General features: G+C 37.0%; 1 long non-coding RNA gene across 1 annotated transcript in view; it reads left to right on the forward strand.

Moving 5' to 3' along the window:
• The first annotated feature begins 7,284 nt into the window (after nucleotides 1-7,284).
• LOC308536037 overlaps nucleotides 7,285-12,289 on the forward strand; it is a 57,252-nt gene continuing 52,247 nt past the window's right edge. The window contains exons 1-3 of the long non-coding RNA XR_013997325.1: nucleotides 7,285-7,400; nucleotides 9,248-9,283; nucleotides 9,634-9,738. This is a non-coding gene — a long non-coding RNA (uncharacterized lncRNA). The remainder of the gene's footprint in view (nucleotides 7,401-9,247; nucleotides 9,284-9,633; nucleotides 9,739-12,289) is intronic.

A 12,289-nucleotide genomic window follows, 5' to 3' on the forward strand; every position in this document is an offset into this window, starting at 1 on the left:
GGAATAATTTAGGTCATGCCCAGAATAGATTCATTCCTTTGGTATAAATATTCTTTCCAGATCTTGCCAATGAAAATATTATATCTTATTTGGAAATAGTGGCACTCTGGAATACAATATAGAACTTTAATTTTCTCTTCTCCTACTGTCTTTACCCAGAGTTGGTATTACAATTTTGCTAGCATTATAAAATACATTAAAATGTTGTGTCTGGGAAGTTATTTTTGTTGCTTAAAAAGCAGTTCCTCATTAATCATTCACTAAATGGTTTTAGCAGCTATTGAAGATTGTTGCCTAGATGCATAGTTTTGCTGAGGGTTGCAAAATGGTGATTTTTTTTTGATTCATTAATTCCTTCTCTATTTATTAGCAGGACATTTTCTTTAAAAAGGAGCTTCCCGTCCAGCCGGCATGGCTCAGTGGTTGATGTTTTATTTAAATTGGATTACATTTAAATCAGGGAATAATTTAGGTCATGCCCAGAATAGATTCACTCCTTTGGTATAAATATGAGCCAGAGGTCATGGTTCGATTCCCTGCTAGGGCACTTGCCCAGGTTGCAGGCTCGATCCCCAGTAGGGGGCATGCAGGAGGCAGCCGATCAATGATTCTCTCCCATTGATGTTTCTATCTCTCTCTCCCTCTCCCTTCCTCTCTAAAGTCAATAAAAATCTATTTTTAAAAAAGGAGCTTCCCCTTATTAACTACTTGATTATATTCAAATATAGTCTGCACAGGAAAGTTAAGGTAAATGCTTCAATATTTCTCTTTACTTTCAATTTTCAGGATAAGGGGTTGCTACCCCAATAACTACCAATGTTTACCAATGATCTTTGAGTGTGTGATAATTATGATTTATATATATATTTGATGCATAATAGTCATTGTAGGCATTATTATTATTAGTGATCCACTGAGAGTCCCTTCAGGCTGCCTCCTGAGTAGAACTAGAAGTTTCCATTAGATGACTAAACAAACAGGCAAGTAACATCAAGAGCCACTGCACTGGGATGCCTGGGAAGGAAGAGGTGTGGTTGTTGAGGGCCAACACTACTTACCTGTCCTGAAAAAATGTGATGGACTCACAAAAAAACCATATAGTTTTCTCTTAGTGATTTGTTACTCCTTTACTTATGATTAAGTGGTTACTTGGGTGTCTATGTTAATCTGGTCACTATGTTAATCTGGTCATATTTACTCTTCATTCATTTTAGCTCTTTATGAAATTTTACTACACTGGCCACTGCTGTCTACCTCACCCGCACCCTGTCACAATGTTGAATAGAAGATATAAAAGTGGGCATCACTCATCTTCTTTCCAATTTCAAAAAGAAAGCTTTCAAGTTTCACCAGAATGTATGAAGTTTGGCCACTCTCTCTCTTTATGTACACAGACATGCACACATACATCTATAGATACTTTTTTCAAGCAATGACAAAGTCTCTAAGCTACAGGAGCTGCTAGGTTCAACTTGGTACTCCATCATATATTCAATTGGTAAAGAGACAATATGCCAAATGGATCCAGACAGTCTTACTTATGACAACAAAAGAAAGCTGAGAAGATCAGCATGGTGTCAGCTCCCATATCTTTATTCCCACAGGATGACAATAAATTACAGGGAGAATATTACAGATGACAGGGGCATTGAGTTTCTCTAGTACAGAGGAACTGTTTCCATATTATATGTAGTTGGTTTTATAACTGGAAGTTGTACCTTAAGGGAGCAAAGTCCCACGCTTAACCAGAATGAGGAGGGCGGATGAGAAACTGCCATTTGGCATCTCCTCACAAGATAGAGAGGTGGTGAGAAACAGTCTTCACAATGTTGATATCTTGCTGTGTTCCAGGGAGAGTCACAGGACATTTGACCCAGATTTATGTGGACATGTGCCAGGTTGTTCGGACATCTGAGCAGAGTCATTCTTCTGTAAACAAGAATAATCAATGAAAATTAAGGGAACCTTTTAAGTGTATTGATATATAGTAATAAGAAATATTTTTATTTATTTATTACAATAAAATTATATTACTATTTAATGGTTTAGTTGTCAAATTGTGTTCTTTAGAAATGTTCCAGTAATGGTAAATCAGGACTTGACCACTAGATGGCGCATGACACTAATCATCCAATTGGTCAGTATGGAAAGTTCTTTCTAAGAGAGTACAAACATAATTGTCATTAATTCCAAAACGTGTATGAATTTTTTAATTTTATTTTGATTTTTATTAATCTTAGAAGAGGAAGGGATGGAGAGATGGGAGAAATAGAGAGAGAGAGAGAGAGAGAGGGGGAGAGAGAGAGAGAGAGAGAGAGAGAGAGAGAGAGAGAAAGAGAGAGAACATTAATAGAAACATGATTGGTTGCCTCCTGCATGCACCCTGACTGAGGATCGAACCTGAAACATGGGTACATATGTGCCCTGATTTGGAATCAAATCCTCCAACTTTTGGTGTATAGGATGATGTTCCAACCAACTGAGCCATAGCAGCCAGGGCAAAATGTAAATGAAATTTAACTTTAAGTATAATTATTGTGCAATAATTTTTACTAAAGTATTTTCTTCTTTATTTTCTGGATTTTAGATCAAAGAATAACACAGTAAACCCTTCTGTATACTTAGCCAAGATTTACTATTTACAATGGTTAGCATATTGCTACATTTGTTTTGTATCTATGATTTTTCATCCAAAGCATTTCAGAATGATTTGTAGACATTATGGCATTTTACCTCTCAGTACTTCAACATGTGTCTCATAAGAATATGTTCGTCATCTTACATTATCATACCTACTAGGTGTACCAGTTAATAATGCGGATTTTTTTCAATAGCTGGAGTTACACATATGTTGATATATATGCGATTTGATATGTATGCTATTTTGTTGTATTGACAGCAAGCTTCAAAACTTCATATGTCAAATTTGCTGATGGTGTTAACATCATAGATATTTTTATGCTTAAAAATGTCAAATTTTGTGCCAACAAAAGGGCATTTCTGGGAAGTTTTAATTCATTACTTTATTTTGAAGAAAAAGTTATTGTATACTTTGGGAAGCTTATGGTGAACATGCTCCATCTCAAGATATTTATAAACGCTGGTTTAAATGCTTTAAAAGTTGTTCATAATTTTATCTTTACCTTTCTCTTCTTCTTCCTCTTCTTAAAGAATACCCTTCAGTATTTCATGTAATACTGGTTTAGCGGTGATGAACTCCTTTAGCTTTTTCTTATCTGTGAAGGTCTTTATCTGACCTTCAATTCTAAATGATAGCTTTGCTGGGTAGAGTGATATTGGTTGTAGGTTCTTGCTATTCATCACTTTGAATATTTCTTGCCACTCCCTTCTGGCCTGCATAGTTTCTGTTGAGAAATCAGCTGACAGTCTTATGGGTACTCCCTTGTAGGTAACTAACTGTTTTTCTCTTGCTGCTTTTAAGATTCTCTCTTTGTATTTTGCCCTTGGCATTTTAATTATGATGTGTCTTGGTGTGGTCCTCTTTGGATTCTTTTTTGGGGGGTTCTGTGCACTTCCTGGACTTGTAAGTCTATTTCTTTCACCAGGTAGGGGAAGTTTTCTGTCATTATTTCTTCAAATAGGTTTTCAATATCTTGTTCTCTTCTTCTGGCACCCCTATAATTCAGATGTTGGTATGCTTGAAGTTGTCCCAGAGACTCCTTGCACTATCTTCATATTTTTTTATATTATTTGCCTTTTGCTTTTCAGGTTGGGTGTTTTTTGCTTCTTTGTATTTCAAATCTTTGACTTGATTCTTGGGATCCTCTAGTCTACTGTTGGATCTCTGTATATTATTCAGTTAGTGTATGCTTAATTTCTAATTGGTCCCTTTTCATATCCTTGAGGGTCTCACTATATTTCTCAGAGGTTTCTAGAAGATTCTTGAGTAACCTTATAACCGTGGTTTTGAACTCTATATCCACTAGTTTGCTTTCCTCCATTTCTTTCATTTGTGATCTGTTTCTTTGTCTCCACATTTTTTTTTTGCTTCCTTGTGTTGATAGAGTGGCTTTCTGTGCTAGGTGTCCTATAGGGCCTAGTGGCTCAGCCTCCCCAGTCACCTGAGGTGGACTCTCTTGATGCACTTCTTTGTGGGCTGTGTGCACAGTCTTGTTGTAGTTAAGCCTTGATTGCTGTTGGTATCCCTGGGAGGAATTGACCTCCAGGTCAATTAGCTGTGAGAACCAATTGTGTCTACAATGTGAGAACTTCTGTGCTGGAGACACCCTTATGGGGTAGGACTTACTTCAGTGGGGCTTTGGTGCTCACTGAGTCTGCCCCCTGAGTGTGTCTCTTATGGATAAAATTATGAACAACAAAGTGACAACAAATACATATCTATCAACAAGTGAATCTAAATATCAAGTGAATAAAAAATCTGACTAACAGAATAAACTGGTGAATAGAATAGAATCAGGGGCATAGAAAGGGAGTGGACTGACAATTCTTGGGGGGAAGGGAGTGTGGGGGGTGCAGGAAGAGATTGGACAAAAATCATACACCTATGGATGAGGACAGTGGGGGGGGGGTAAAGGCAGAGGGTGGGGTGGGAACCAGGTGGAGGGGAGCTATGGGGGGAAAAGAGGAACAACTTTAATAATCTGAACAATAAATATTTATTAAATAAATAAATACATACATGCTTTAAAAGTGATGATTTTGATGTGAAAGACAAAGAACATCCAGGTCAACCAAAAATGTTTAAAGACCAACAATTACAAGCATTATTGGATGAAGATGCATGTCAAACTCAAAAACAACTTGTAGAAAGAGTAAACGTTGCTCAGCAAACAATTTCTGATTGTTTACAAGCAATAGGAAAGATTTTAAAAGAAGGAAAACGGGCGCCACGTCAACTGAACGAAAGACAAATGGAAATCCGAAAAGTCATCAGTAAAATGTTGCTTCAATGGCACGAAAGAAAGTCTTTTTTGCGTCGAATTGTGACTGGCGATGAAAAGCGGATTTATTTTGAGAATTTCAAATGCACAAAATCATGGGTTGATCCAGGTCAACCATCAACATCGACTGCAAGGCCAAATTGCTTAGGAAAGAAGACAATGCTCTGCGTTGGGTGGGATCAGAAATGTGTGGTGTATTGTGAGCTTCTAAAACCAGGTGAAACCATTAATACTGATCGCTACTGACAACAAATAATCAATTTGAACCACGCTTTGATCATGAAACGACTAGAATGTGCCAGAAGACACGGCAAACTAATTTTGCTTCATGATGATGCACCACCACACACTTCAAAACCAGATAAAGACATGTTAAAAGATCTTGCCTGGGAAGTATTAACCCACCCGCTGTATTCATCAGACCTTGCTCCTTCAGATTACCACTTGTTCGGATTGATGGCATGTGCGCTTTCTGAGCAGCACTTCAAAATGTACGAAGAAGTGGAAAATTGGGTCTCTGAATGGTTTGCCTCAAAACAAAAAAAGTTCTATTGGGATGGTACCCACAGATTACCTGAAAGATGGAGAAATGTGTAGCTAGTGATGGACATTACTTTGAATAAAGCACTTTTGATGTTTCTCTTGAAATTATCGTGTTTCCTTTGATTACAAAATCCACATTATTAACTGGTACACCTAGTAAGAACTATTACATTGATCTAATATTATCTAATATCTAGTCTATACTTAAATGTTTCAGTTGCTCCCATAATGTCTTTTATAGCTGTTTTATGTTCTATTCAGAATCCAATCAATGATCACAGAGTATATTTGGCATCGTATCTCTTCTTTGTCATATCTTTTTAATTTTCTTTAACCTAGAGCAGTTTCCCTGCCCTTGATTTTTGAAATATGGCAATTCTATACAAAAATACAAATGAACATATGTTTATATATTAAAATTTAATATGTAATTCTTTACTTCCTCCACCCACTGGGAGTCCAATAATTTAGGCAGACAATGTAACAACCCTAATTATAAATGTTACCAAAGACTGGTGAAATAAAATAAAAAGTATGTCTAAATGCAGCAGTTCTGTATATCAGGTATCAGAAAATTCCATATTGAAATTTTTGGGTTAGTTGTTTCTTAGATTATGAACTTTTAGAAAGGGGACAAATTGTGTTTTGTTCATTTTTATAATTCCTGCCCCAGTACAGTATTTGAATGTGGTGAGACTCAACACATGTTTGGGAACTGAATGAATGGTTCTCTCTCTCTTTTTTATTATAGTGAAATATACATAACATAAGATTTGTAATTTTAACTATTTTAGGTGTACAGTTTAGTGCCATTAAGTACATTTATATTTTCATGTCCTGTTCTTTTATAATAATTTAAGAGCTATGGCAATTGCAGAAAAGTTATTAAATAGATAACCAAAAAGAAAAATGATTTAAACTCCCCTCAAATTCTACCATCCACAGAAAACTGAGATATAACACTTTTAACACACCCTTCCAGATTTCTTTATGTACATTTATTCCTATCCAAATAAGATATACAAGTGATCATATTATATTTACTGTATAGTAATCTACTCTTGTTTCCTTAACGTATAGTCAGTATTTTCCATGTTAATATTTATAGATAAATGGGTTGTTTTTTATCTGGTTATATTTCATCCACTGTTTTTCATGTCATATACCTCTAGTAGACATACTGATGGTTAGGGGTCTTGGTAACAGGACTAAGAATACAGATGAATCCCATGAATTCTTTTTTTTTTCTCTGAGCACAGTGGAAAACAATACTAGGGCCTGGATTTCTAGTTGTGGGCCTATGTGTAATTTGGGGATTGCAGAAGAGGCTGGGCATATTTTTCTAAGTCTTATCTTTAGGTCAGGGATCTAATTACAACATTGCACCAAGGGAAGGAACAAGAACAATGTATGTCATTTGAATGGAATGTCATTTGAAACCAACATCATCTGGAGAAATGTTATTGAATGCCTGACTCTCTGTATTACTTACTTAGAGAAAAAACACATACCGAACAACAAAATGGCAATACTCACTACCAGAGAGAGACTAGAACTTGTCTGATGGGTAGTAGGACCACTGCAGAAAAAACACCATTAATGAGACTGTTGCTAGGAGACGGGAGAGCCAAAAGCCCATGGCATTGTAGGGGTTCCACTGGAAATCAAGGCAATTTAAGTGTGATTTGGATCAGAGGTTTAGCTATTAAAATCTGTCCTTTGATGAGCATGTACTTTTTAGTGTGTAATGCTTAATATGATTTTATGTTTTTGGAGGAATTTTGAGGCTAATCCCAAGGAATTTCATTTCTTTCCGTAGAGATTATCCCTTCTTCAAAGCACAACCCATTTTCAAGTGACTGGCTGCCCCTCCCCCCCACACTTTTTCAGTGCTATAGCCCGGGAGCTGGTGCAGAGGCAAAGCGCATGCTGCTGGTAAGTAGCTGAGCAATCTTTTGTAAAATAGATACCCAAAATATGCTTTCTAAGGCAAGTGACATGTTTTAATGGAATAGAATAATACTAAACTGTGTAGGAATTTCGAATTCTAATCAGTAGCACTTGGAAAATGGCTTAATTACAGTCTAAATATTTCACGGTCACTTTTCTAGTTTAAAGCTTGTGTCTTAAATGGTGAGTTGTTGGAAGAAAATATAGAAACTTCCTCCTTGTGATTCTGGTAAGATATTTCCCAAAATAAGACTTGACGAAGATGTCACTAAAATGAGAAATTGAATTCGGAACGGTATTTCTGCTTTACTATGTTTGGATTAGACTTGACAAAAATGGGTTGTGATTCTAGATGTTCTCAGATCTGATTTCCCTTCACAGTGTGGAGAAAGCGGGAGAAACAATGTTATTTTGCAATGAGGAAAAGGATATTGTTTCTTTCTTTTTTTAATTAAGAAAATGATGTGACTGGATATCTGTACAAGAGAGAAAATAAGAAGGAGGGCAGCCTGTAATGTTCAGATTAATTACTTCATGTGCGCAATGAATGTGTGTTGAATGGGGAAGATCAAAATTTGGTTTTGGGATGGAAAATCATGAAAAATAAATAATGACCCTTGCGACTGTAACTATATTTTGAGAATGATTCATTTGTATTTATGGAGGTCAATTTGTACAGTAAAGATAGAATCTTCTCAGTATTCCTTTCTTTGAAAAGGGATGTAAGAAGGATAGCAGAGATTCCTATCAACAAAGCTGTTTTGTATGTTTTTGAAAATGTGTATTATGTTTCCTGTTCCATGAAATTTGCTTTCATAGATCTATTTCTGTAAAAGAAAAAGAAAAAATAGTTAAAGTGGTGGTTTTTCATTCCTTTGAAATTCAGATTGTTTTGACACTTCAACAGGAAGAAAGGAGAAAAAAGATACATAAATTTTCAAGCTAGATGACAAAGCATCAATCCAGTAGGAAAAATAAGAATGAAAAAGCTTCAAAGAAAGTCCACAAGATGGACCATTTTTTCAGTCTGAAAATGTCTGCTGGTAGCATATTTTGCAGGGGGAAAGGGGGAGAGTGTGTTGAAGGCAAAGGGAGGCAGTGTTGAACAGAGCACTGCGGCAAAGAGAATGACTGACGCATCCAGGGACATGTGACCATTCTCTGGTGTAGTGAAGAAAATTTTCCAGGAGTCCATCTTGTATAAGAAATTCCGTACCAACTAACATGCAAATACCATAATTTGTATGTAGTACATAGTAAGTTTGTTTTGCTTGATGCTCTGTCAGTGTACATTAGTACATTTAGTCTTTGCTTTTTATTGTCTTCATTCTAAGACTTTCTTTCTGTGCTTCCACCGCTTTTATAACACTTATTAAAGTATCTTGTTAAAAATGCTATCTTTCACCTTTAGTCATAAAAATCTCATATAGTCATTGCAGAAAATTTGGAAAAATCAAAAATGACTATAAAAATTACCCATAATTCTATAATGTAGAGATAATTACTATTAACATACTTACTGTCAGTCTCTCTTCAGTGAATGCATGCAAATAAATGCATAGTAAATATGTTTATATATAAAATGAAAATCATAGGTACATATAGTTTTCGACCTGTTTTAAACATAAAATAACATATTGAAAGAAATTCCCCATATTTTTAAATATTCCATAAGAATGTGATATTTTGTGGAGGCATAGTTTTCAATCATATAGGTGTCCCACTAATTGTCCAATTATTGAGTGTTTATGTATATGTACAATTTTTGCTATTATAACTTAAGGAATATCTTTCCATATAAATATATTTGTGCTTTTCTGTTTTTCCCTTAGGACAAATTTTTAGATGTGGAATTTCTGGATCTAATGGTATGAACCAATTTGTATCTTCCCCTACCCCCAACCGCATACATATTGCCTAATTTATTTATCATACGTGATACAAACATTATTTTCCAGTTGTTTTTTTGCCTGTTGACTTTTTTTTTATCATTTATGGTGGGCTTATTTTTACATGTCATTGGTGTACATTTTTAATTATTCACAACTAGTAAATGTTGGTTTTTGTGATTTATTCTTTCATTTGATGAATATATTCACCTGTATTTTTCCCTAGTCATTTAATTGTTTCATTTTCTACAATTTAATTATCTGAATTTATTTTGGTATATGTTTGGAAGTAGGGTCTAATTTTGTGTTGTTATTTTTTTTTCAAATAGGTCACCAATTGTTTCTGCGTCATTTATTGAATAATCGAGCCTTCTTCCACTGATTTGAAATGGCAACAACTGTTCTCTTGTTAGGTAGGGTGTAACTTTCCACAGGTCAGCCATTTTCTTTCTACCTAAGATGGTTACATTCCACAATAGCACTCCTACCTTCTTAGCAGCTTCTGAAAGCATTCCAAAGTGTCATGGTCATGCTTATGCTCTTCAAGAATTCTAGGCACATTCAGTTTCAGGCAGATGTTTTCAAACAGGATTTTAAAATTAATTATTCAAAATTTTTATTTTTATCAGATGTTTTTTTACAAATTAAAATTGAGAAATCTGAATATATAAACCACTGATCCAGACGTGCTATTCCTCTTAGACACACCTGAATTCTAATTTCGTGTTCAAAAAAATACCCCTTGGGTTAGTGTTACTCCTAAGGTTCTTCCTTCAACCTCTTTTTCTTTTTTCTTTTTAATTTTTCCCTTTATTGATTAAGATATTACATATGTGTCCTTATTGCCCCAGTGTCCCCTCATCCCCCCAATCCTGCCCTCACCCTCACCCCCTGTTGTCCACATCCATCGCTTATGCTTATATGCATGCATATAAGTCCTTTGGTTGATCTCTTCCCCTCACCCCCGCTCTCCCCTATCTTCCCTCTGAGTTTTGAGCATCTGATCCATGCTTCTCTGATGTAGAGTCAACCTCTTTTTCTACTCCTCAGATGCTTGGAGAATTAAAGCTGTCTGGACTCAGTTTCTGGAATTTTTTAAAATGCTATAAAAGGGAAATGTAAGAAGTGTATGAGAAGCAGAAATAATGTTTGCCAGCCTGTTGTCGGCAGTATTCTGATCTAGGGTTTAAAGAGGTTAGGGTGAGTCCCAATCCATGCCACCATTGTCACCATGTGTTGTAGATAAGGACACACTCCAATGATTCATCTCTTCACTGCAGGTATAAGGCTCAAGCATAAAACATTTTTATGGAAAACTCCATTTTATGGAGTTTTTTAGTGGAAAATGGGTTGTGTGCTCACAAAAATATTTGACTATTAAAATCATCTGCCACTCACTGTTGACCCTCCACCCCCATCTCCAACACATACTTATTTCTCTATTGACTTCTGAACTGGCCTCTATCTAACCTTCACTGATTTTGAAACAAAACAAAGGAGCAGGGATGGGAGGATGGCTTGCCTACCCTTACTGCAGGGGGCTCTTTAGCTCGTAACCACAGCTCCAGTAATTTCTTGACTTGCGCATTAGGCTGTGATTTGTTTGTATCTAGAGGCTGGTTTCCCTGGCAACAACAGCTTGCCAGAGCTTCCACATTCCTTCCTCTGCAGTGACGGAATGCAGCTGGGAAGGAAAAGGAGGGGTCTTTGGGACCAGAGTCACTAAAGGAGTTATTCTGCAATCATGATGTCAGTTTTTCTGGGCTAAACTGCCATCATGATTGTATATACAGCATTGAATATTTTTAATCCTTGCAAGGCTTTGAGCCACTTCCTTTTTCTTCCTCCAAAATTACCTCTTCTCAGTATGGCCACCAGTGACCATGAAGTCTTCCAAATGTTTCACGTTACTTACATCCTCAGGAGCCCAAGGAAATTCATAGTAATGTGAGCACAGGAAACAGACTGCCTTCTCCATGACACAGCACATATTCTCCCAATGCCCCACCAACTAAACCCATAGTTGAGATTTTCCTCAGAGCACACACTCCCCTCACATCACATTGACCTTCACCAGAGCACACAGACTCCATCCCACAGCATATAGACTCCTGTCAAGCTTGAAGAGTTATGACACAGACTCCTTTGAGCATACAGACCTTCCTCAGGGCACACAGCCTCACACCGTATCACACAGACTCTCCCCACAGAACATAGACTCACCCACAACACACAGACTCACACCAGAGCACACTGACTCTCCAAAGAATACAGACCTCCTCCCCAGAACACAGTTCATGGCACAGCCTGAAGACCCACACAGAGAGACACAAAGATTCTCCCACAACAGATGGACTTGCTCCATGATACACAGACCATTCCAAAAGGACACAAACTTGTCCCAGAGTACACAGACACTGCCCAGATCAAGCAGACTCATTCCACAACACACAGATTCTCCCCACAACCAAAAAATTACTCCCACAGAACTGTGTGTCCCACAAACTGAGATGCCTCACAGTCCACAGACTCTTTCTACAGTGTATAGAAACACACTTTAAACACAAACTGTCTTCACAGGACACAGGCCTTCTCCATGACACACAGACCCTCCACACCTCAGGCAGACTGGCCCCAGGATGCACAGCCTCTCCCCAAGACACAGACTTGCTCCACAGCTTTAGGATTTAGCCCATGGCACACAGATTAAACCCATAGCATGGAGACTCTTCACACAGCACTTTGACAAGCTCATTCCATTGCACAGAGATACAACAGTACATCTTACAGCACATATATCCCCTCATGATGTACAGGTTGTGACACAACATGCAAAGTTTTCTTTCAGTACATCAATTTACTTCACAACAAGCACAGTTATCATACATTGCAAATACTAGCTCTATGGTGCACTAATTTGACCAACAATATCCAAGCCTTCACCAACCATACAGTTACTATGCAATGCGCACTGTGGCCCTGTCA

Source organism: Myotis nattereri (assembly GCF_964212035.1).
Source record: "Myotis nattereri genome assembly, chromosome: X".
NCBI lineage: Eukaryota > Metazoa > Chordata > Mammalia > Chiroptera > Vespertilionidae > Myotis > Myotis nattereri.